General features: G+C 38.0%; 1 protein-coding gene across 1 annotated transcript in view; it reads right to left on the bottom strand.

The window, feature by feature from the left end:
* The window catches only part of LOC133648240 (neuronal acetylcholine receptor subunit beta-2-like), a 438,894-nt gene extending 414,299 nt beyond the window's left edge, over positions 1-24,595 (bottom strand). The window contains exon 1 of the mRNA XM_062044134.1: positions 24,549-24,595. The gene's annotated coding sequence lies outside the window, so the exon portion shown is untranslated. The remainder of the gene's footprint in view (positions 1-24,548) is intronic.
* Positions 24,596-25,420: the final 825 nt, after the last annotated feature.

The raw sequence follows: 25,420 nt of genomic DNA, 5'->3' as shown, positions 1-25,420 counted from the left end.
TGCAATATTTCAGAAACAGAAAAAATATGAGAAATTGTTCCCAATTTTATTGGAAAAAAGTCGACACATTGTGAGAAGTTAATTAATTCATTAATTTATTTTTTTTGGTTTGTAATTGCTTTTTAATCTTCCTTATTTACTTCAAGTTATTACAGTAAGTCTACTCAAGTTTTTACAGTATGTCTACTCAAATATAAAAAAAGCTTGTTTTGAAAAATGAGTTGGAATTTCACAAGAGAGGTCACAATTTCACAAGAAAAACATAGAATTTTGGCAGTGTTATAATAAAAGTCGTCATTTTACTCAACACGTGTCGAAATTTCACGAGAAAAATGGAACTATGGTGCAATATTATGATAAAAGTTGGAATTTTACTCAATAACAGTCGCAATTTTACAAGAAAAGCCTCAAATGTTGGCAATTTTATGAAAAGAGTCGTACTTTTACTCGACAAAAGTCACAATTTTATAAGAAAACTTGAAAATTTTGGCAATATTATCATACATTTGTTTATTTTACTCAACGCAAGTCAAAATGTTACGAGAAAAACGGAACATTTGTGCTACATTATGATAAAAGTTGGAATTTTACTCAAAAACTGTCGCAATTCTACAAGAAAAGCTTCAAATGTTGGCAATTGTATGAAAAGAGTCGTACTTTTATTCGACAAAAGTCAAACATTTTTAAGAAAACTTGAAAATGTTGGCAATATCATCAAACATTTTTTTATTTTACTCAACGCAAGTCAAAATTTTACGAGAAAAACTGAACATTTGTGCTACATTATGATAAAAGTTTGAATTTTGCCCCAAAACAGTCGCAATTCTACAAGAAAAGCTTCAAATGTTGGCAATTTTATGAAAAGAGTCGTACTTTTACTCGACAAAAGTCACGATTTTATGTAAGAAAACTTGAACATTTTGGCAATATTATCATAAATGTGTTTATTTTACTCAACGCAAGTCACAATTTTACAAGAAAAACTGTGCAATATTATGATACAAGTTGGAATTTTACCCAATAACAGTCGCAATTCCAAAAAATGTCACTATTTTACAAGAACAACAAAGAATTGGCAATATTGTGATACAAGTCAGAATTTTATACGACAAATGTCACTGACAGTTTGGTTATGTTTTGGTTTTTCCTCTGTCTTTATTTCCTGTCTGCGCTCTTATTTTGGTTATTTCCTGCTTTTCTCCCTGAGCGCTGTTTCCCCTCAGCTGCGGCTGATTGGCACCTGGCCACACCTGGTGTCAATCATTCCGGCTGCTATTTAAACCTGCTTTGTCCTCCAGTCATGTTGTCCATGTCCTCACTACCTGTCGTGCTAATACTTGTCGATGTCGTCGTAGCGGTAAGCTGTTCCTGATAGCTACTTGTAGTTTGCTGTCTCCTAGCTTCTTGTTTTCCTGTTAGCTATATCCAGTTAGCCGTTAGCTGTTTCCAGTTTGGCTGTTTGCTGGTTCCTGGTTTGTGTTCTACATTTATTTTGGACATTAAATTATGTTTTCCTGCACCAATCCTGCCTTCTCTGCATCCTGGGGTTCGTCACCAACATTCTGTGACAGTCACCATTTTGCATTAAAAAGTAATAATTTTACGAGAAAATTTTGCAATATTACACAAACAGAAATAATAAATACAACTTAATTGTGAGAAAAAGACTGCTTTTAGTTAATAATTTTTTGGGGTTAATTTTTTGTTGGGTTTTTAGTCTTCATTATTTACTTCAAGTTATTACAGTATGTCTCTCATTTTAATTTATTAAAAAAAAAAAAAAATTGGCCTAAGGGGGCGCATTTCAATTTCTCACACACACTTGTTATTTCATAGGTTGACCAGAGGGGGAGCACTTTTAAAAGCGACACATTTGAAAAATCACTAGCAGGGGTGCTAACGAGACATTGTCTATTAGATGCAATGTTATTGATTTATGTCATCACTTGTTCACACCTCCTCATATGGAAGATACTTTTCCTTCTTCATGTCTCAAGAAGGGTAGACATACAAGAACACACACACACACACACACATATTCTTGTATTGTTACCTTCTCAAGACCTCCGTAAAATGCCTACCTCTAATATTATAATAAAAGTCGTAACTTCACTCAACGCAAGTCAAAATTTGACAAGAAAAACGGAACATTTGTGCAACATTATGATAAAAGTTGGAATTTTACTCAATAGCAGTCGCAATTTTACAAGAAAAGCTTAAAATGTTGTAAATTTTTTGAAAAGTGTCGTACTTTTACTCGACAAGTCACAATTTTATAAGAAAACTTCAAAATGTTGGCAATATTATAATAATAATCTGAATTTTACTCTGCAAAATTATGACAAAAATCATAATTTTACTCCAAAAAATGTCACTGTTTTACGAGAACGACAAAAAGAAATTGGCAATATTGTGGTACAAGTCAGAATTTTATAGGACAAATGTCACCATTTTGCATTAAAAAGTAATAATTTTACATAAAAAGTAATCATTTTATGACAAAATATTGCAATATTTCAGAAACAGAAAGAAAATGAGAAATTGTTCCCAATTTTATTGGAAAAAAGTCGACACATTGTGAGAAAAAGACTGCTTTTAGTTCATTCATTCATTCATTTATTTTTTTTTGGTTTGTATTTGCTTTTTAATCTTCATTATTTACTTCAAGTTATTACAGTATGTCTACTCAAGTTATTACAGTATGTCTACTCAAATATAAAAAAGGCTTGCTGTGAAAAATGAGTTGGAATTTCACAAGAGAGGTCACAATTTCACAAGAAATTAATTAATGTTTTTGTTTGTAATCAGTTTTTAATCATTATTTACGTCAAGTTATTCCAGTATGTCTCTATATACATATTTATTAAATTTTTTAAATTATTTTGACCAAAGGGGGCGTGTTTCAATTTCTTACACACACTTGTTATTTCATATGTTGACCAGAGGTGGGGGACTTTTAAAAGCGACACATTTGAAAAATCATATGTTGACCAGAGGGGGAGCACTTCACATTTTTACACACACGTGTTATTTCATATGTTGGCCAAAGGGGGAGTACTTTTAAAACTGACACAGTCAATTTAAAAATCCCTCCTTTTTGGGACCACCCTCATTTTGACCAGCAGAGGTGCTAACGAGACATTCTCTATTAGATGCAATGTTATTGGGACCATGATTTATGTCATCACTTGTTCACACCTCCTCATATGGAAGATACTTTCCCTTCTTCATGTCTCAAGAAGGGGAGAAATACAACACACACACACACACACACACACACACACACACACACACACACACACACACACACACACACACACACACACACACACACACACACACACACACACACACACACACACACACACTTTCTTGTATTTGTTACCTTCTCGAGACCTCCGTAAAATGCCTACCTCTAATATTATAATAAAAGTTGTAATTTCACTCAACGCAAGTCAAAATTTTACAAGAAAAACGGAACATTTGTGCAATATTGTGATAAAAGTTGGAATTTTATCCATATAACAGTCACAATTATACAAGAAAGGCTTAAAATGTTGGCAATTTTATGAAAAGAGTCGTACTTTTACTCGACAAAAGTCACAATTTTATAAGAAAACTTCAAAAGTTGGGCAATAATATGATACTAATCGGAATTTTACTCTGCAAAATTATGACAAAAGTCATAATTTGACTCCAAAAATGTCACCGTTTGACAAGAACAACAAAACAATTGGCGATATTGTGATACAAGTCAGAATTTTATATGACAAATGTCACCATTTTGCATACAAAAGTAATAATTTTATGAGAAAATTTTGCAATATTACAGAAACAGAAAGAATACAAGAAATTGTGAGAAAAAGACTGCTTTTAGTTTATTTTTTTGTTTGTTTTTTAATCTTCATTATTTACTTCACGTTATTACAGTATGTCTCTATATACATATAAATATATTTTTAAATAATTTTGGCCAAAGGGGGCGCATGTCCCACACACACTTGTTATTTCATATGTTGACCGGAGGGGGAGCCCTTTTAAAACTGACACAGTCAATTTGAAAAATGCCTCCTTTTTGGGACCACCCTCATTTTGACCAGCAGAGGTGCTAACGAGACATTGTCTATTAGATGCAATGTTATTGGGACCATGATTTATGTCATCACTTGTTCACACCTCCTCATATGGAAGATACTTTTCCTTCTTCATGTCTCAAGAAGGGGAGAAATATAACACACACACACACACACACACACACACACACACACACACACACACACACACACATTCTTGTATTTGTTACCTTCTCGAGACCTCCGTAAAATGCCTACCTCTAATATTATAATAAAAGTTGTAATTTCACTCAACGCAAGTCAAAATTTTACAAGAAAAACTGAACATTTGTGCAATATTGTGATAAAAGTTGGAATTTTACCCAATAACAGTCACAATTATACAAGAAAGGCTAAAAATGTTGGCAATTTTACGAAAAGTCGTACTTTTACTCGACAAAAGTCACAATTTTATAAGAAAACTTCAAAAGTTGGGCAATAATATGATACTAATTGGAATTTTACTCGGCAAAATTATGACAAAAGTCATAATTTGACTCCAAAAATGTCACTATTTGACAAGAACAGCAAAACAATTGGCGATATTGTGATACAAGTCAGAATTTTGTATGACAATTGTCACCATTTAAATACAAAAGTAATAATTTTACGATATTAGAAAACAGAAATAATAAAATAAATTGTGAGAAAAAGACTGCTTTTAGTTCATCTTTTTAATATTTTTTGTTTGGTTTTTAATCTTCATTATTTACTTCAAGTTATTACAGTATGTCTCTATACACACACACATGTATATATATATATATATATATATATATATATATATATATATATATATATATATATATATATATATATATATATATATACTTCAATTTTTTACACACACTTGTTATTTCATATGTTGACCAGAGGGGAAGCACTTTTAAAACTGACACAGTCAATTTGAAAAATGCCTCCTTTTTGGGACCACCCTCATTTTGACCAGCAGAGGTGCTAACGAGACATTCTCTATTAGATGCAATGTTACTGGGACCATTACTTATGTCATCACTTGTTCACACCTCCTCATATGGAAGATACTTTTCCTTCTTCATGTCTCAAGAAGGGGAGAAATACAACACACACACACACACACACACACACACACACACACACACACACACACACACACACACACACACACACACACACACACACACACACACACACACACACACACACACACACACACACACACACACACACACACACACACATTCTTGTATTTGTTACCTTCTCGAGACCTCCGTAAAATGCCTACCTCTAATATTATAATAAAAGTTGTAATTTCACTCAACGCAAGTCAAAATTTTACAAGAAAAACTGAACATTTGTGCAATATTGTGATAAAAGTTGGAATTTTACCCCAATAACAGTCACAATTATACAAGAAAGGCTAAAAATGTTGGCAATTTTATGAAAAGTCGTACTTTTACTCGACAAAAGTCACAATTTTATAAGAAAACTTCAAAAATTGGGCAACAATATGATACTAATCGGAATTTTACTCGGCAAAATTATGACAAAAGTCATAATTTGACTCCAAAAATGTCACTGTTTGACAAGAACAACAAAACAATTGGCGATATTGTGATACAAGTCAGAATTTTATATGACAAATGTCACCAGTTTGCATACAAAAGTAATAATTTTACGAGAAAATTTTGCAATATTACAGAAACAGAAAGAATACAAGAAATTGTGAGAAAAAGACTGCTTTTAGTTTATTTTTTTGTTTGTTTTTTAATCTTCATTATTTACTTCACGTTATTACAGTATTTCTCTATATACATATATATATATATATATATATATATATATATATATATTTTTTTTTTAAAATAATTTGGGCCAAAGGGGGCGCATGTCCCACACACACTTGTTATTTCATATGTTGACCAGAGGGGGATCCCTTTTAAAACTGACACAGTCAATTTGAAAAATGCCTCCTTTTTGGGACCACCCTCATTTTGACCAGCAGAGGTGCTAACGAGACATTGTCTATTAGACGCAATGTTATTGGGACCATGATTTATGTCACCACTTGTTCACACCTCCTCATATGGAAGATACTTTTCCTTCTTCATGTCTCAAGAAGGGGAGAAACACAAAACACACACACACACACACACACACACACACACACACACACACACACACACACACACACACACACACACACACACACACACACACACACACACACACACACACACACACACACACACACACTTTGGGGGAGTCCATTGTTTCCCAATTGCGCGTAAAACCCCCCATAAATGCCATGTGGGTGACCCTAGCCTTCTGTCCCTGTCCCCAGAAGCCTTATCTCAGCACCTGTACGCCTTGGCAAGGATTTCCCCGAGGACAAAAGCCATCCATCCATCCAAGGATTTCCCTGAGGACAAAAGCCATCCATCCATCCTAGGGATTCTTGTCTAGATCGGGAATTACGCATCCAAACTGGGATCTATGAGTGGAAAAGTGGCGAAGCCTAAAGAAGACAAGGATGCTTCCAAGGGTAAGAGGCCATCCTTCCTCATATTGAGAATGCTTAATTACCACAATGATACCCCCCCTGACCCCCCCTGCATGGTGCACCGGGTCACTGCCAACAATGATGGTTGCCAGCATGATGGACGCCTGGCAGGCCCACATTGTGCGCTTTTATTTTGAAGGACTGAGACATGTGCACGCTCTCTCTCCTTCTGGCATCCTGGTGAAATGTCGCTTCTTCCTCGGCGACACCTTGGACTTTTGGGTCTTAGAGCGGAGCCGCGGGGGTGGGCCGTGCATCGCCATGGCGACACGGCGGAGTCAGAGAGGATGTTGTCTCTTGCACGTAGCAGGAAATATGCTAATCAATACACCTGATCAGTGACATCATCACTCTAGTCTGACGCAGGGATTCCACTGCATTGATCTTTTTTTGGGGATACTCACCTCACATCTTTACCTCACTACATAGTCATGGTCAAAGATCCTCTATATGACAGACGCACTCTGCTGTTTTTAAAGAACCACCACAATCAAAGATCCTCCATAGGACAGTTTTTTTGGGAACATACAGCCAGAAAAAATCCCCTCCTCTAGTCAAAGATCCTTTATATGACAGGAGAGCGCTGCTGTTTTTAAGGGAAAAAAACATCAAGTCAAAGATCCTTTATATGACAGGAGAGCTCTACTGTTTTTAAGGGAAAAAAGATCAAGTCAAAGATCCTTTATATGACAGGAGAGCGCTGCTGTTTTTAAGGGAAAAAAACATCAAGTCAAAGATCCTTTATATGACAGGAGAGCGCTGCTGTTTTTAAGGGAAAAAAAACATCAAGTCAAAGATCCTTTATATGACAGGAGAGCACTGTTGTTTTTAAGAGAAACAAACATCAAGTCAAAGATCCTTTATATGAAAGGAGAGCTCTACTGTTTTTAAGGGAAAAAAGATCAAGTCAAAGATCCTTTATATGACAGGAGAGCGCTGCTGTTTTTAAGGAAAAAAAACATTAAGTCAAAGATCCTTTATATGAAAGGAGAGCTCTGCTGTTTTTAAGGGAAAAAAGATCAAGTCAAAGATCCTTTATGTGACAGGAGAGCGCTGTTGTTTTTTAAGGGAAAAAAACATCAAGTCAAAGATCCTTCATATGACAGGAGAGCGCTGCTGTTTTTAAGGGAAAAAAACATCAAGTCAAAGATCCTTTATACGACAGGAGAGCGCTGTTGTTTTTTAGGGAAAAAAACATCAAGTCAAAGATCCTTTATATGACAGGAGAGCGCTGCTGTTTTTAAGGGAAAAAAACATCAAGTCAAAGATCCTTTATATGACAGGAGAGCGCTGTTGTTTTTAAGGGAAAAAAACATCAAGTCAAAGATCCTTTATATGACAGGAGAGCGCTGCTGTTTTTAAGGGGAAAAAACATCAAGTCAAAGATCCTTTATATGACAGGAGAGCGCTGTTGTTTTTAAGGGAAAAAACATCAAGTCAAAGATCCTTTATATGACAGGAGAGCGCTGCTGTTTTTAAGGGAAAAAAACATCAAGTCAAGGATCCTTTATGACAGGAGAGCGCTGTTGTTTTTAAGGGAAAAAACATCAAGTCAAAGATCCTTTATATGACAGGAGAGCGCTGTTGTTTTTAAGGGAAAAAACATCAAGTCAAAGATCCTTTATATGACAGGAGAGCGCTGCTGTTTTTAAGGGAAAAAACATCAAGTCAAAGATCATTTATATGACAGGAGAGCGCTGTTGTTTTTAAGGGAAAAAACATCAAGTCAAAGATCATTTATATGACAGGAGAGCGCTGTTGTTTTTTAGGGAAAAAAACATCAAGTCAAGGATCCTTTATATGACAGGAGAGCGCTGCTGTTTTTAAGGGAAAAAACATCAAGTCAAAGATCCTTTATATGACAGGAGAGCACTGTTGTTTTTAAGGGGAAAAAACATCAAGTCAAAGATCCTTTATATGACAGGAGAGCGCTGTTGTTTTTAAGGGAAAAAACATCAAGTCAAAGATCCTTTATATGACAGGAGAGCGCTGTTGTTTTTTAGTGAAAAAAACATCAAGTCAAAGATCCTTTATATAACAGGAGAGCGCTGTTGTTTTTAAGGGAAAAAAACATCAAGTCAAAGATCCTTTATATGACAGGAGAGCGTTGTTGTTTTTTAGTGAAAAAAACATCAAGTCAAAGATCCTTTATATGACAGGAGAGCGCTGTTGTTTTTAAGGGAAAAAAACATCAAGTCAAAGATCTTTTATATGACAGGAGAGCGCTGCTGTTTTTAAGGGAAAAAAAACATCAAGTCAAAGATCCTTTATATGAAAGGAGCGCTCTACTGTTTTTAAGGGAAAAAAGATCAAGTAAAAGATCCTTTATATGACAGGAGAGCGCTGCTGTTTTTAAGGGGAAAAAACATCAAGTCAAAGATCCTTTATATGACAGGAGAGCGCTGTTGTTTTTAAGGGGAAAAAACATCAAGTCAAAGATCCTTTATATGACAGGAGAGCGTTGTTGTTTTTAAGGGAAAAAATATCAAGTCAAAGATCTTTTATATGACAGGAGAGCACTGTTGTTTTTAAGGGAAAAAATATCAAGTCAAAGATCTTTTATATGACAGGAGAGCGCTGTTGTTTTTAAGGGAAAAAAACATCAAGTCAAAGATCCTTTATATGACAGGAGAGCGCTGTTGTTTTTTAGTGAAAAAAACATCAAGTCAAAGATCCTTTATATGACAGGAGAGCGCTGCTGTTTTTAAGGGGAAAAACATCAAGTCAAAGATCCTTTATATGACAGGAGAGCGCTGCTGTTTTTAAGGAGAAAAACATCAAGTCAAAGATCCTTTATATGACAGGAGAGCGCTGCTGTTTTTAAGGAGAAAAACATCAAGTCAAAGATCCTTTATATGACAGGAGAGCGCTGCTGTTTTTAAGGAGAAAAACATCAAGTCAAAGATCCTTTATATGACAGGAGAGCGCTGCTGTTTTTAAGGGGAAAAACATCAAGTCAAAGATCCTTTATATGACAGGAGAGCGCTGCTGTTTTTAAGGAGAAAAACATCAAGTCAAAGATCCTTTATATGACAGGAGAGCGCTGCTGTTTTTAAGGGAAAAAAACATCAAGTCAAAGATCCTTTATATGACAGGAGAGCGCTGTTGTTTTTAAGGAGAAAAACATCAAGTCAAAGATCCTTTATATGACAGGAGAGCGCTGCTGTTTTTAAGGGAAAAAAACATCAAGTCAAAGATCCTTTATATGACAGGAGAGCTCTACTGTTTTTAAGAATATACTGCCAACAACGCAAGTCAAAGATCATCTATAAGACAGCCTGTTTTTAAAAACATTTTGCCAAATGGACAAATCAGAGATCCTCATAAGACAGAATCTATTTCTAAAAAAATGCGAGTTAAAGATCCTCTATAAGCCAGGACCACTGTGCTGTTTTAAGAAAAAAAGGCAAATAAAAGATCCTTTATATGACAGGACCACTCTGCTGTTTAAAAGAACCATCACAAAAACACTCATCAAAGATCCTCCTTAAGACAGGATCACTCTGATGTTTATGGGAACATACGGCCAGAAAAAAACCCTCCTCTGAGGTCAGCCATACATTTGAAGTGGCCCTCAATGTATTAATATGTATTCACTGTTACAAGCATTACATTTGATGTGGCCCTCAATGTATTAATATTTATTCACTGTTACAAGCATTACATTTGAAGTGGCCCTCAATGTATTAATATGTATTCACTGTTACAAGCATTACATTTGAAGTGGCCCTCAATGTATTAATATTTATTCACTGTTACAAGCATTACATTTGAAGTGGCCCTCAATGTATTAATATTTATTCACTGTTACAAGCATTACATTTGAAGTGGCCCTCAATGTATTAATATTTATTCACTCTTACTAGCATTACATTCGATTTGGCCCTCAATGTATTAATATTTATTCACTGTTACAAGCATTACATTTGAAGTGGCCCTGAATGTATTAATATGTATTCACTGTTACAAGCATTAAATTTGAATTGGCCCTCAATGTATTAATATTTATTCACTGTTACAAGCATTACATTTGAAGTGGCCCTCAATGTATTAATATTTATTCACTGTTACAAGCATTAAATTTGAAGTGGCCCTCAACATATTATTTATTCACTCTTACAAGCATTACATTTGAAGTGGCCCTCAACGTAATAATATTTATTCACTGTTACAAGCATTACATTTGAAGTGGCCCTCAATGTATTAATATTTATTCACTGTTACAAGCATTACATTTGAAGTGGCCCTCAATGTATTAATATGTATTCACTGTTACAAGCATTACATTTGAAGTGGCCCTCAATGTATTAATATTTATTCACTGTTGCAAGCATTACATTTGAAGTGGCCCTCAATGTATTAATATTTATTCACTGTTACAAGCATTACATTTGAAGTGGCCCTCAACGTAATAATATTTATTCACTGTTACAAGCATTACATTTGAAGTGGCCCTCAATGTATTAATATTTATTCACTGTTACAAGCATTACGTTTGAAGTGGCCCTCAATGTATTAATATTTATTCACTGTTACAAGCATTACATTTGAAGTGGCCCTCAATGTATTAATATATATTCACTGTTACAAGCATTACATTTGAAGTGGCCCTCAATGTATTAATATTTATTCACTGTTACAAGCATTACATTTGAAGTGGCCCTCAATGTATTAATATTTATTCACTCTTACAAGCATTACATTTGAAGTGGCCCTCAATGTATTAATATTTATTCACTGTTACAAGCATTACATTTGAAGTGGCCCTCAATGTATTAATATTAATTCACTGTTACAAGCATTACATTTGAAGTGGCCCTCAATGTATTAATATTTATTCACTCTTACAAGCATTACATTTGAAGTGGCCCTCAATGTATTAATATTTATTCACTCTTACAAGCATTACATTTGAAGTGGCCCTCAATGTATTAATATTTATTCACTGTTACAAGCATTACATTTGAAGTGGCCCTCAATGTATTAATATTTATTCACTGTTACAAGCATTACATTTGAAGTGGCCCTCAATGTATTAATATTTATTCACTGTTACAAGCATTACATTGGAAGTGGCCCTCAATGTATTACTATTTATTCACTGTTACAAGCATTACATTTGAACTGGCCCTGAATGTATTAATATGTATTCACTGTTACAAGCATTAAATTTGAACTGGCCCTCAATGTATTAATATTTATTCACTGTTACAAGCATTGCATTTGAAGTGGCCCTCAATGTATTAATATTTATTCACTGTTACAAGCATTACATTAGAAGTGGCCCTCAATGTATTAATATTTATTCACTGTTATAAGCATTACATTTGAAGTGGCCCTCAATGTATTAATATTTATTCACTGTTACAAGCATTACATTTGAAGTGGCCCTCAATGTATTAATATTTATTCACTGTTACAAGCATTACATTTGAAGTGGCCCTCAATGTATTAATATTTATTCACTGTTAAAAATGGTCCTGTGAGGGCAGCCATACATTTGATGTGGCCCTCAATATATTAATATTATATTATAATACAAGAAGGTAGTTTTTTTCTTTCTTGGTGTCAATGACAACAACCTGAATTATTAATTAAAATCAGAGTTCATCTTTGAGTTTGTGGCTGAGCTGATGATGGTTTCAAGTCCAAGGAGGGTCCACCCTTGGTCCTACACGGTCCTCCCTTTGTGTCCATGAAGACGCCTTCACTGCCTTCTGTAATTACAAGAACTTTATGTCTCATCTGGATCTCTGGCAGGTCTCCAGAGACAAACTTGTCCTTGTGCAAGACTCACTTTAATTGCTCCCCGTGAGCTGTTTGGGAGGAATGTGTGTACGGCACAGGGGGGGGAGGCGGGGCTTCCTTAAGGCAGGCATCGCCTTTGCCACGCGACGCCTTCAAACGTTAAACGTGTGCGTTTGTTGCTTTGTGAGAAGAGAAAAATGTGTGCTCCAAAAAAAAAAAAAATGGATTCCAAGATTAACCTGCAGAGCATCTTTCTTTCTCCAACTCCCCCTCAAATCAATGATCTCTGTGAATGGCTGACTCACTCAAGTTGTGCGTTTGCACCATCTTCACCTCCACTTACACTCCTCAACAAGGCAGTGTGTGTGTGTGTGTGTGTGTGGATGCTTTTTAAAAAGTCACACACTTCTACAATTACAACAATTTGGTTATTTCTATGCTCGCAATCTGGGGATTTTTTGGTGAATTATTACACATTTTGCATTAAGATTGTCACTGTAAGTTGGTCTGTGTTGTGACAGAAATAAAGGATCGGCATTTAAGCCACGCCCACCAAATTTTAAAAAAGATAAATATTTTTTTACATATATTAGTCGTAAATGTATCTACCTTAATTGTTTCCAAACGTTGTCTGTAACACGGCAGTAAAACGGCCGATCAAGCAAAAGGGAAGTCAACGTAGCATCGTACACTACCGTTCAAAAGTTTGGGGTCACCCAAACAATTTTGTGGAATAGCCTTCATTTCTAAGAACAAGAATAGACTGTCGAGTTTCAGATGAGAGTTCTCTTTTTCTGGCCATTTTGAGCGTTTAATTGACCCCACAAATGTGATGCTCCAGAAACTCAATCCGCTCAAAGGAAGGTCAGTTTTGTAGCTTCTGTAACGAGCTAAACTGTTTTCAGATGTGTGAACATGATTGCACAAGGGTTTTCTAATCATCAATTAGCCTTCTGAGCCAATGAGCAAACACAATGTACCATTAGAACACTGGAGTGATAGTTGCTGGAAATGGGCCTCTATACACTGTGGATAATGCATATGTTTAAGAGCTATTTCTTTATTCATAATCATGTTTGAATCAGCTCATAATTTTCCATGTATACTCTGTATACTAGTTTCTCTTTGTCTTCAGATTGCCTGTTTAGACAGGGTCGTAAACCATCAGGAATGTGAACACAACCCCCAAGTCTCTCTTCTTATCAGTGTTGAGAGGAGGGGGGGGGGGGGTCTTTTTTTTTGTGAAAAGAGTTGCTTTTTCCTTTGGAATGCCAGATCAACTTGGGCTACGCATTTGGATGTGTTGTTCGAGGCTGGTCTCTATTCTCAAATATTTGACAATAAATTACAAAATACCTATTCTATGCTTGGTGGTACCTTTTGAGTTCAGTTTATATGTCATTAAGGAACTTGGGACTGACCAGCGTTTTACATCCCACTTGGAGGAACATCTGGTCAAACGCAACAACACCTATGTAGATATTGCACCAAAAACCAGACATTTGCAGCTAGAATAGTCATTTACCACATTAGCAATGTATAGAGTGTATTTCTTTAAAGTTAAGACTAGTTGAAAGTTATCTTCATTGAAAAGTACAGTGCTTTTCCTTCAAAAATAAGGACATTTCAATGTGACCCCAAACTTTTGAACGGTAGTGTAGCTGCGCAAGCTAGCGCTCCAATCAGCTAAACAGACTCAATAACTCTGTCAGGTTCAAACACTGATGACATTTATTAAACAGACAAGAAGCAAGGAATTAAACAGACAGAATTCAATTTAGCTCAATTGAGGAGAAACGTCTGGGCTGTACTCTTGTACAGTATTCCACCACACTCTGATGAAAGATTTTATGCCTCCTCTTTTATTTGGACTTTCCCTGATTACATGGCAACAGCTGTTTCTAAAGGGACGGGGGTCGTAAACAGCCGCCGCCTTGGGTCACAAAACAGTTAAAAGAAAAGGTGCCTGGAGGAGGGTCAGGTCCTGCTTCCTCTCCGCTTTGTAGATCTCGGGTCAAGACAAAATCTTCCTGTGGATTACAATACATCAAAGAAACCGACGCCTTCATGTCACTTCCCATCCTACACAGTGGAGTTTTACGAGCCTTTTGATCGGTAAGATCAAAGACAGCTTTTGTCTGCTCGCCGGGAACTCATGGAAACACAACGTTTTGTGATACAATTATTCTGACAAACTCCACGCTGACGTTTTGGTGAATTTTACGAAACCGACACAGTACAAAAAGAACGCCGTTGAAAGTTCATAACACTGACACAGACGCTTGTAAGCGTGTTAGCACGTTGGCTAATTCTAAAAGCCGCGAGCTCGATTACATTACGCGAGCACGTACGAGTATGCATGAAACAACACCCAACAGACATCACACATGGGACGGTTTAGTAAGCACGAGTTGTTTTAGTTGTATTGTAAAACTGGCAAATGTCGATTGGAGTGATAAATGAAGAACCGTTTCGAGCAGAAACGCTATAGCTTCCTGTTCAAGGCACGATACAGGAAGTACATTTTCGACCCGCAGCGCCTGCAGTGAGCGAATTCGTCCAAAAGATGGCGCCATAGCATAAACAATAACACACCTGTGACAGTCTCTCGCTGCCGGGGTTCCATGGACCACCAAGGACTGACATGACTTCGAGCAGTTTTGACTTTGTTTATTTTTCAATAATACTCGGTCTCTTCGGGTCGCTTTCCAGCTCCTCTTCCTGCTCGTTCTTCGGTCCGCTTTTCAGCCCGCCGCGTCGTCTTTGTCTGCCTCCTCGCTCTCTTCCGCGCTGCATCCACCGCTGGCTCTCCAACTCCCTCTGCCCCGACGTTCTCGGCCGCCGCCCTTTTACACACCGGGAGGAGATTATATAATTGTGCCCAGGTGGGCGATCCAAGCACCTGATATTTGTTTCGGCGTCGGCCACGCCTCCTCGCCGCCATCTCAGGGTCGGCCCCGGCGTGCCCTGCCTTGCTGTTGGTCTGCCGGCCACGCCTCCCCACAACACCTTTTTGGTGACTTTGTCGGGGTTATGTGAAAACTGTTTGTTGGATGCTAAACACCATGACCGTTAGCGAAGAAAAAATGCATTAATTAGCCACACCGCTTTATAAGCCACAGGGGTCAAAACGTGGGGGAAAAAAAAAGTAGCGGCTTATAGTGTAGTCCGGGAAATACGGTAATGACCACAAGTCGTCATGCACCTGTCCCGCAAATATGTCACCTAAATTATAGAAATCCACCAAAAATTATTCACATCCGAATTGCGATTCTTATTTAACTCATAATTTTAAAAAATTTACAAAAAATATATATATTACAAGGATCAGTTTAAAAAAAAAATGTTTTTAGGCCTCAAGACGGAGCTTTTCTAACCTGTGACCTCTTTGGAAAAAGTCTCATTATTTGAGCGAACCATATATTGATGGTGAGAATCAAATATCGTGTTGAATCGGGTTTCCATTCTGAATCGAATCGTCAACTCAGGAATGGGATGGAATCATTAACATTTAAATGATTTACACACCTACTAAAAAACCCTTTATACATAAATAAATAAATAGATACATAAATAATTCACAATGCTCAAGTCCAGCCTGAAAACACTTCTTTTTAATGTTCACACTGAGAAACTTATTATTATTTTTTTGCAAATAATCATGAACTTAGAATTTAATGGCAGCAACACATTGCAAAAAAGGCATTTTTACCAGTGTGTTACATGGCCTTTCCTTTTAACAACACTCAGTAAAGGTTTGGGAACTGAGGAGACATTTCTTAAGTGGAATTATTTCCCATTCTTGCTTGATGTACAGCTCAAGTTGTTCAACAGTCTTCCTTCTCATATTTTAGCCTTCACACATTTTCAATGTCTGGACTACAGGCAGGCTACTTTTTGCTGAAATAAGCAGGGGCGTCCATGATAACGTTGCTTGGATGGCAAAATATGTTGCTCCAAAACCTGTATGTACCTTTCAGCATTAATGGCGCCTTCACAGATGTGTAAGTTACCCATGTCTTGGCCACTAATACACCCCCATACCATCACACATGCTGCTTTTTACACTTTCACCCTAGAACAGGGGTCGGCAACCCAAAATGTTGAAAGAGCCATATTGGACCACAAATACAAAAACAAATCTGTCTGGAGCCGCAAAAAATTTAAAGCCATATTACATGTGTCATGAGATATACATTTAATTAAGAGGACTTAAAGGAAACTAAATGAGCTCAAATATAGCTAAGAATGAGGCATAATGATGCAATATGTACATATCGCTAGCCTCAATAGCATGTTAGCATCGATTAGCTTGCAGTCATGCAGTGACTAAATATGTCTGATTAGCACTCCACACAAGTCAATAACATCAACAAAACTCACCTTTGTGCACTCAAGCACAACGTTAAAAGTGTGGTGGACAAAATGAGACAGAAAAAGAAGTGGCATAAAACACGTCCTAGAAAGTCGGAGAAAGTTATACATGTAAACAAACTATACGGTGAGTTCAGGGACCGCCAAAATTAATAGGACAAAACGGCGCTCGCCAAATACTCGAATCAGTGAAGCATGTTTAATATAAACAGTGTGATTTATAACAATTAGGGAGGTTTGTGTCATGTTTGTCCTACAGAAACCATATTAAAACAAAAAAATATATTTTTTTCCCCTCATCTTTTTCCATTCTTCATACATTTTTGAAAAATCTCCAGAGAGCCACTAGGGCGGCGCTAAAGAGCCGCATGCGGCTCTAGAGCCGCGGGTTGCCGACCCCCGCCCTAGAACAATCCGGATAGTTCTTTTCCTCTTTAGTTCCGACGTCCGCAGTTTCCAAAAGCAATTTGAAATGTGGACTCGTCAGACCACAGAACACTTTTCCACTTTGCATCAGTCCATCTTAGATGAGCTCAGGGCCCAGCGAAGCCGGCGGCGTTTCCGGGTGTTGTTGATAAATGGCCGTGGCTTTGCATAGTAGAGTTTGAACTTGCACTTACAGATGTAGCGACCGACTGTAGTTACTGACAGTGGGTTTCTGAAGTGTTCCTGAGCCCATGTGGTGATATCCTTTACACACTGATGTGGCTTTTATGATGCAGTACCGCCTGAGGGATCCAAGGTGTGTAATATCATGGCTTACGTGCAGTGATTTCCGTTCTGTCCATTTTAGTGAGACTATTCAAATTTTTCGGTGGTGTGGGTCGGTCGGTCGGTCGACGACACGCTCCGGGAGCGCGTGTGAGTCCGAGTCCAACACATGTGACATCAACACCAGTGACTCACGTCGCCGCCGCCTGTCCTTGTGAAGCCGTGGTGTGGCGACCGGAGCGATGTGTTGAAGCGTGACGCACGCACTCCCCCGCCTCCGCCACGCTCCCCTTAGCCTGGAGAACTCTCGGACGCCATCGTGAACGTGACTGGATTCATGTCAGCGACAGTAGCAAGGGGGGGATTCATATGACCCCATTCGCCGCAGTTCACCTGACACATGAAACGTGACAAATTGATGGCAGTTGAGTGTTGAATGTCGTTAAATGTGTTTTGTGGCAATTCCAAACTTTGCTCGCAGCATCAGTGGCTATCATTTTCACTAGACTGCATTGCAAAATGAATACCCCCCCCCCTCTCCTTCCTCTTACGCGAGATCCACCCAGGAATTGGGCAATATCTATCGCTCGCCTATTGAAGGTCGATTTAAAAAAAATCAAAATATCATTGTAGACGTCGTTTAGCCGTCTATTCATTCACGGCCTGTCGTAAATTGTAGTGAAGTCCTGTTAGTCTGGTATGGCGGTTTGCTAGCTAGCTACAGCCGTTTAGATGAAAAAACAACATTAAACAGGTAAATTGTGAGAGTCGATTAGCTGTCTAATCTTTCATGAAATACAGTTAGTTGTAGTAAAGTCCAACTAGTCTGACATTACTAGCTACTGGCTTTATTTGGGCATTTTGTGATTAGATAGCTGCATCTGTTTCTAAGGGAAGGAGGGTCATAAACAGCTGCTGCACTTGGTCATAAACAGTTCAAAGATAAGGTGCTTGGAGCGGTGTTGGGTTTGCCCCCTCTCTGCTTTGTAGATCTCGGGTCATGCTTTTAAGATAAGAAGACTGAAAAGACGTATGTGGCATAGGAGAGGATCAAACACGAGTGTCATGACTATGAACATCAACATGGCTTGGAATGACTTAGTTACTTACCAGTTTCTGTAATGACTTAGTTACTTACCAGCTTTCTGTAATGACTTAGTTACTTACCGGCTTTCTGTAATGACTTAGTTACTTACCAGTTTCTGTAATGACTTAGTTACTTACCAGCTTTCTGTAATGACTTAGTTACTTACCAGCTTTCTGTAATGACTTAGTTACTTACCAGTTTCTGTAATGACTTAGTTACTTACCAGTTTCTGTAATGACTTAGTTACTTACCAGCTTTCTGTAATGACTTAGTTACTTACCAGTTTCTGTAATGACTTAGTTACTTACCAGCTTTCTGTAATGACTTAGTTACTTACCAGTTTCTGTAATGACTTAGGTACTTACCAGTTTCTGTAATGACTTAGTTACTTACCAGCTTTCTGTAATGACTTAGTTACCAGTTTTCTGTAATGACTTAGTTACTTACCAGTTTCTGTAATGACTTAGTTACCTACCAGTTTCTGTAATGACTTAGTTACCAGTTTTCTGTAATGACTTAGTTACTTACCAGTTTCTGTAATGACTTAGTTACTTACCAGCTTTCTGTAATGCCTTAGTTACTTACCAGTTTCTGTAATGACTTAGGTACTTACCAGTTTCTGTAATGACTTAGTTACTTACCAGCTTTCTGTAATGACTTAGTTACCAGTTTTCTGTAATGACTTAGTTACTTACCAGTTTCTGTAATGACTTAGTTACCTACCAGTTTCTGTAATGACTTAATTACCAGTTTTCTGTAATGACTTAGTTACTTACCAGTTTCTGTAATGACTTAGTTACTTACCAGTTTCTGTAATTACTTAGTTACTTACCAGCTTTCTGTAATGACTTAGTTACCAGTTTTCTGTAATGACTTAGTTACTTACCAGTTTCTGTAATGACTTAGTTACTTACCAGCTTTCTGTAATGAATTAGTTACTTACCAGTTTCTGTAATAACTTAGTTACTTACCAGCTTTCTGTAATGACTTAGTTACTTCCCAGCTTTCTGTAATGACTTAGTTACTTACCAGTTTCTGTAATGACTTAGTTACTTACCAGCTTTCTGTAATGACTTAGTTACTTACCAGTTTCTGTAATGACTCAGTTACTTACCAGCTTTCTGTAATGATTTACTTACTTACCAGCTTTCTGTAATGACTTAGTTACTTACCAGTTTCTGAAATGACTTAGTTACTTACCAGTTTCTGTAATGACTTAGTTACTTACCAGTTTCTGTAATGACTTAGTTACTTACCAGCTTTCTGTAATGACTTAGTTACCAGTTTTCTGTAATGACTTAGTTACTTACCAGTTTCTGTAATGACTTAGTTACTTACCAGTTTCTGTAACGACTTAGTTACTTACCAGTTTCTGTAACAACTTAGTTACAGATGGACGCGAGCTGCTAACTCGCTAGCCATGTCTTAAAGCTCAGTGTTACAACTTCACCTTTATCTTGACTTTTTACACCAAAACGCGTCCGTTCTCCCTTTTCTGTCTACACACTGTGTCTGCTTGCAAGTACTCTGTGTGCGCGCGCTGCCGAACATGCTCCTCTGCTCGTAAAAACCAGCAATGTCACCACGTGACGACGCACCGTCGTTCCCGGGAACCGGTTCTTTTCAAACAGAGTATAGTACCATTTTTGATTCATTAGTACCGTGATGCTATACTAGTAACGGTATACCGTACAACCCTACCACACACTCCTCGGTACTCCCTTCACCTAAAAAGAAAATGAGAACATTACTTGCTCGGTGGGAAAAGTGATTCAGCCCAAATAAGCTCTGTTTCTTCCTACTCCTTTTTCAGCCATGTTGAATTGTGCAGGTGTAAACATTGTGTGATCATATCATCGTATCGTATTAATTGGCGGCCCTTTGAGGAGTCCAATCGGTCAAAATGTCCATTTTCCAGACTCAAAGGTAATATTCCCGGTGGAGCGTTGACGTGTCGCAGCGTCAGTGTGGCACAGCGAGTCCTTCTCCTGTCACAAATGCTACTGACGCCCGGAGGAGAGCGACTCGCCTCGCATCACAGATGTGCCACTCTGCGTCGCAGCATGGCGTGCTGAATGCCCGCCTGCTCGCTCGCTGGTGTCAGCTCGGGGTTTTTTTGGGGGGCATGTCCTTCCTTACGAGGGTCAACACAAAAACAACACAATTACAACCACAAGATTCCCTACTGCAGTGTTTTTCAACCACCGCGAGATACAGCGTGCAGGTAAAAAGGGTATTTTAAATGCTTAAACCAAAAATAAACAAAAGGTGAGTGCCCCTAAGACAGGGGTCGGCAACCCAAAATGTTGAAAGAGCCATATTGGACCAAAAATACAAAAACAAATCTGTCTGGAGCCGCAAAAAATTAAAAGCCATATTACATACAGATAGTGTGTCATGAGATATAAATTGAATTAAGATGACTTAAAGGAAACTAAATGAGCTCAAATATAGCTACAAATGAGGCATGATGATGCAATATGTACATATCGCCAGCCTAAATAGCATGTTAGCATCGATTAGCTTGCAGTCATGCAGAGACCAAATATGTCTGACTAGCACTCCACACAAGTCAATAACATCAACAAAACTCACCTTTGTGCCTTCACGCACAACGTTAAAAGTGTGGTGGACAAAATGAGACAGAAAAAGAAGTGGCATAAAACACGTCCTAGAAAGTCGGAGAAAGTTATACTTGTAAGCAAACTACGGTGAGTTCAAGGACCGCCAAAATTAGTAGGACAAAAACGGCGCTCGCCAAATACTCGAATCAGTGAAGCATGTTTAATATAAACAGTGTGATTTATAACAATTAGGGAGGTTTGTGTCATGTTTGTCCTCCTACAGAAACCATATTAAAACAAAAACTTTTTTTTTTTCATACATTTTTTCCATTTTTCATACATTTTTAAAAAAGCTCCTGAGAGCCACTAGGGCGGCGCTAAAGAGCCGCGGGTTGCCGACCCCTGCCCTAAGAAAAGGCATTGAAGCTTAGGGTGTCATGATTTGTTTTTTGGACATCAGGGATCTGTCCTTAGAGGCCTACTGAAAGCCACTACTAGCGACCACGCAGTCTGATAGTTTATATATCAATGATGAAATCTTAACATTGCAACACATGCCAATACGGCCCGGGTTAACTTATAAAGTGACATTTTAAATTTCCCGCTAAACTTCCGGTTGAAAAAGCCTTTGGAGGATGACGTATGCGCGTGACGTAGCCAGGGGAACAGAGGTATGCCTTCCCCATTGAATACAATACAAAAAAGCTCTGTTTTCATTTCATAATTCCACAGTATTCTGGACATCTGTGTTGGTGAATCTTTTGCAATTTGTTTAATGAACAATGGAGACTGCAAAGAAGAAAGTTGTAGGTGGGATCGGTGTATTAGCGGCTGGCTGTAGCAACACAACAAGGAGTACTTACTTGGATAGCAGACGCGCTAGCCGATGCTAGCCGCCCACCGCACGGGTGATCGGGTGAAGTCCTTCGTCGCGCCGTCGATCGCTGGAACGCAGGTGAGCACGGGTGTTGATGAGCAGATGAGGGCTGGCTGGCGTAGGTGGAGCGCTAATGTTTTCATCATAGCTCTGTGAGGTCCGGTTGCTAAGTTGCTAAGTTAGCATTAGCGTCGTTAGCAACAGCATTGTTAAGCTTTGCCAGGCTGAGATCTATTAACTGTGTAGTTACATGGTTTAATAGTATTGTTGATCTTCTGTCTATCCTTCCAGTCAGGGGTTTATTTATTTTGTTTCTATCTGCATTTGATACAGATGCTATCACATTAGCTCATGCTAAAGAGCTTCGTCGATGTATTGTCGTGGAGATAAAAGTCACTGGGAATGTCCATTTCGCGTTCTGGACTCTCATTTTCAAGAGGATATAGTATCCGAGGTGGTTTAAAATACAAATCCGTGATCCACAATAGAAAAATTGGGAGAGTGTGGAATCCAATGAGCCAGCTTGTACCTAAGTTACGGTCAGAGCGAAAAAAAATATGTATTTCACTGCATTCTAGTCCGTCACTCTAACGTTCCTCATCCACGAATCTTTCATCCTCGCTCAAATTAATGGGGTAATCGTCGCTTTCTCGGTCCGAATAGCTCTAGCTGCGTTGAAAACAATAGGAAAATATAAGGAAGTGAACAACTGACTACGTCACGCTACTTCCGGTAGGGGCAAGGCTTTTTTTTTATCAGAGACCAAAAGTTGCGAACTTTATCGACGTTGTTCTCTACTAAATCCTTTCAGCAAAAATATGGCAATATCGCGAAATGATCATAGAATGGATCTGCTATCCCCGTTTAAATAAAAACAAATCATTTCAGTAGGCCTTTAAGGGGGGGTTCTGTCATGACCTGTGGTCTACATTGTCATGTCTGTGTGATCATGTTTTGTTTTGGTTATGCTCACTTTGGTTTTTGGACACTTTGGGCACTCTTGTTTGTTTTGTCACCATAGCGACCATTAGTTTCACCTGTTTCACGTTTTGCACTCGCGCCCCTGTTGTCAGTCATGTCTGTATTATTTAAAGCCATTGTTGCCAGGCTGTCTTTCTGGCGACATCACTCGGCATCATGTCATGTTTACGCTTTCATGCTTAGTTCACGCGGCTTGTTTCATAGTCCATGCTGCCCTCTTCACGTCATCGCAAGTACGTTTTTGTTTATTAATGCCACAGTTAGTGTCTTTTGTTATATGTCCATAGTTCTGCCTTTGTGCTAGTTTTTGTTTTTATAGCCAAGTTTTGTACTTCCGCCCTTGTGCGCGCCTTTTGTTTATTCCTTTTATTAGTGTTAAAATAAAGATGCCATTACCTTCACGCCATGTCCGGTCCAAGTTCACTTGCATCTCGGGAAAACAACCACACCATAGTCCATGTTCTGACATAGATCATTTTTTGGACATCTGGGATTTGTCCTTAAGGGGGTTTCTGTCATGACCTGTGGTCTAGATCAGTGGTCCCCAACCACCAAGCCGCGGCCCGGTACCGCTCCGTGGATCGATTGGTACCGGGCCGCACAAGAAATAAAAATAAATAAATTAAATTTTTTAAATTTTTTAATTTTTTTTATTTAAATCAACGTAAAAAACACAAGATACACTTACAATTAGTGCACCAACCCAAAAAAACCTCCCTCCCCCATTTACACTAATTCACACTCATTCACACAAAAGGGTTGTTTCTTTCTGTTATTAATATTTGTGGTTCCTACATTATATATCAATATATATCAATACAGTCTGCAAGGGATACAGTCCGTAAGCACACATGATTGTATTTTTTTTTTAAAAATACCATTGAACTGGCTACAAAGTCAAGAAAAACAGAATGCTGGACGACAGCAAAGACTTACTGCGGAGCACCTAAATAGCACCTAAAATTAACTACATTTGTAGAAATACAATTTCAAATCTTGTAAAGTGGCACATTATATGCAGTGTAGTTAGCTAGTTGGCCCGCTGGATAGCCTATTTTATATACAGTAGTCTATATCAGTGTTTTTCAACCACTGCGCCGCGGTGTGCCTTATCTAATTTCACCTATTTGGGTTAAAAATATTTTTTGTAAAGCAGTAATTATAGTCTGCAAATGATGTGTTGTTGTTGAGTGTCGGTGCTGTCTAGAGCCTGGCAGAGTAACCGTGTAATACTCTTCCATATCAGTAGGTGGCAGCCGGTAGCTAATTGCTTTGTAGATGTCGGAAACAGCGGGAGGCAGGGTGCAGGTAAAAAGGTGTCTAATGCTTAAACGAAACATAAATAAAAGGTGAGTGCCCCTAAGAAAAGGCATTGAAGCTTAGGGAAGGCTATGCAGAACGAAACTAAAACTGAACTGGCTACAAAGTCAACAAAAACAGAATGCTGGACGACAGCAAAGACTTACTGTGGAGCAAAGACGGCGTCCACAAAGTACATCCGAACATGACATGACAATCAACAATGTCCCCACAAAGAAGAATTAAAACATACTTGCCAACCCTCCCGTTTTTAGCGGGAGACTCCCGGTATTCAGCGCCTCTCCCGATAACCTCCCGGCAGAAATTTTCTCCCGACAAACTCCCGGTATTCAGCCGGAGCTGGAGGCCACGCCCCCTCCAGCTCAATGCGGACCTGAGTGGGGACAGCCTGTTCTCACGTCCGCTTTCCCACAATATAAACAGCGTGCCTGCCCAATGACGTCATAACTGTAGAATGATGGAGGGCGAGTTCTTGGTTTCTTATGTGGGTTTACTGTTAGGCAGTTTCATTAACGCCCTCCCAGCGCGGTAACAACACACAACAACAGCAGTCACGTTTAGTCTACCGTAAAGCAGTTCGTCTGCCGTAAACAGCAATGTTGTGACACTCTTAAACAGGACAATACTGCCATCTACTGGATAGCCTCCAGAACACTGAAATTCAAGTATTTATTTTATTTATATGTATAATAAAATAAATATATATAGCTAGAATTCACTGAAAGTCAAGTATTTCATACATATACATATACATATATATATATATATATATATATATATATATATATATATATATATATATATATATATATATATATATATATATATATATATATATATATATATATATATATATATATATATATATATATATATATATATATATTTTACTTCACTCGGAATGAATTAGAAGTTGAGCTACAAACAATTGCAATAACAACTTTAGGCTGAGGGAAGTAAGAAGTAATGGCTGCATAGTACATAGTATTCAGTACACACTAGTACAAAAGTAGAAGTAATGGCTACACAGTACATAGTATTCAGTACACACTAGTACAAAAGTAGAAGTAATGGCTTTCATTGCGAGGACAAGGGGGATAGGAC

The sequence above is a fragment of the Entelurus aequoreus genome, linkage group LG04, assembly GCF_033978785.1.
Source record: "Entelurus aequoreus isolate RoL-2023_Sb linkage group LG04, RoL_Eaeq_v1.1, whole genome shotgun sequence".
Taxonomy (NCBI): Eukaryota; Metazoa; Chordata; class Actinopteri; order Syngnathiformes; family Syngnathidae; genus Entelurus; species Entelurus aequoreus.
The sequence above is the reverse complement of the archived record's forward strand: the minus strand, read 5'-3'. Positions and strand labels throughout refer to the sequence as shown.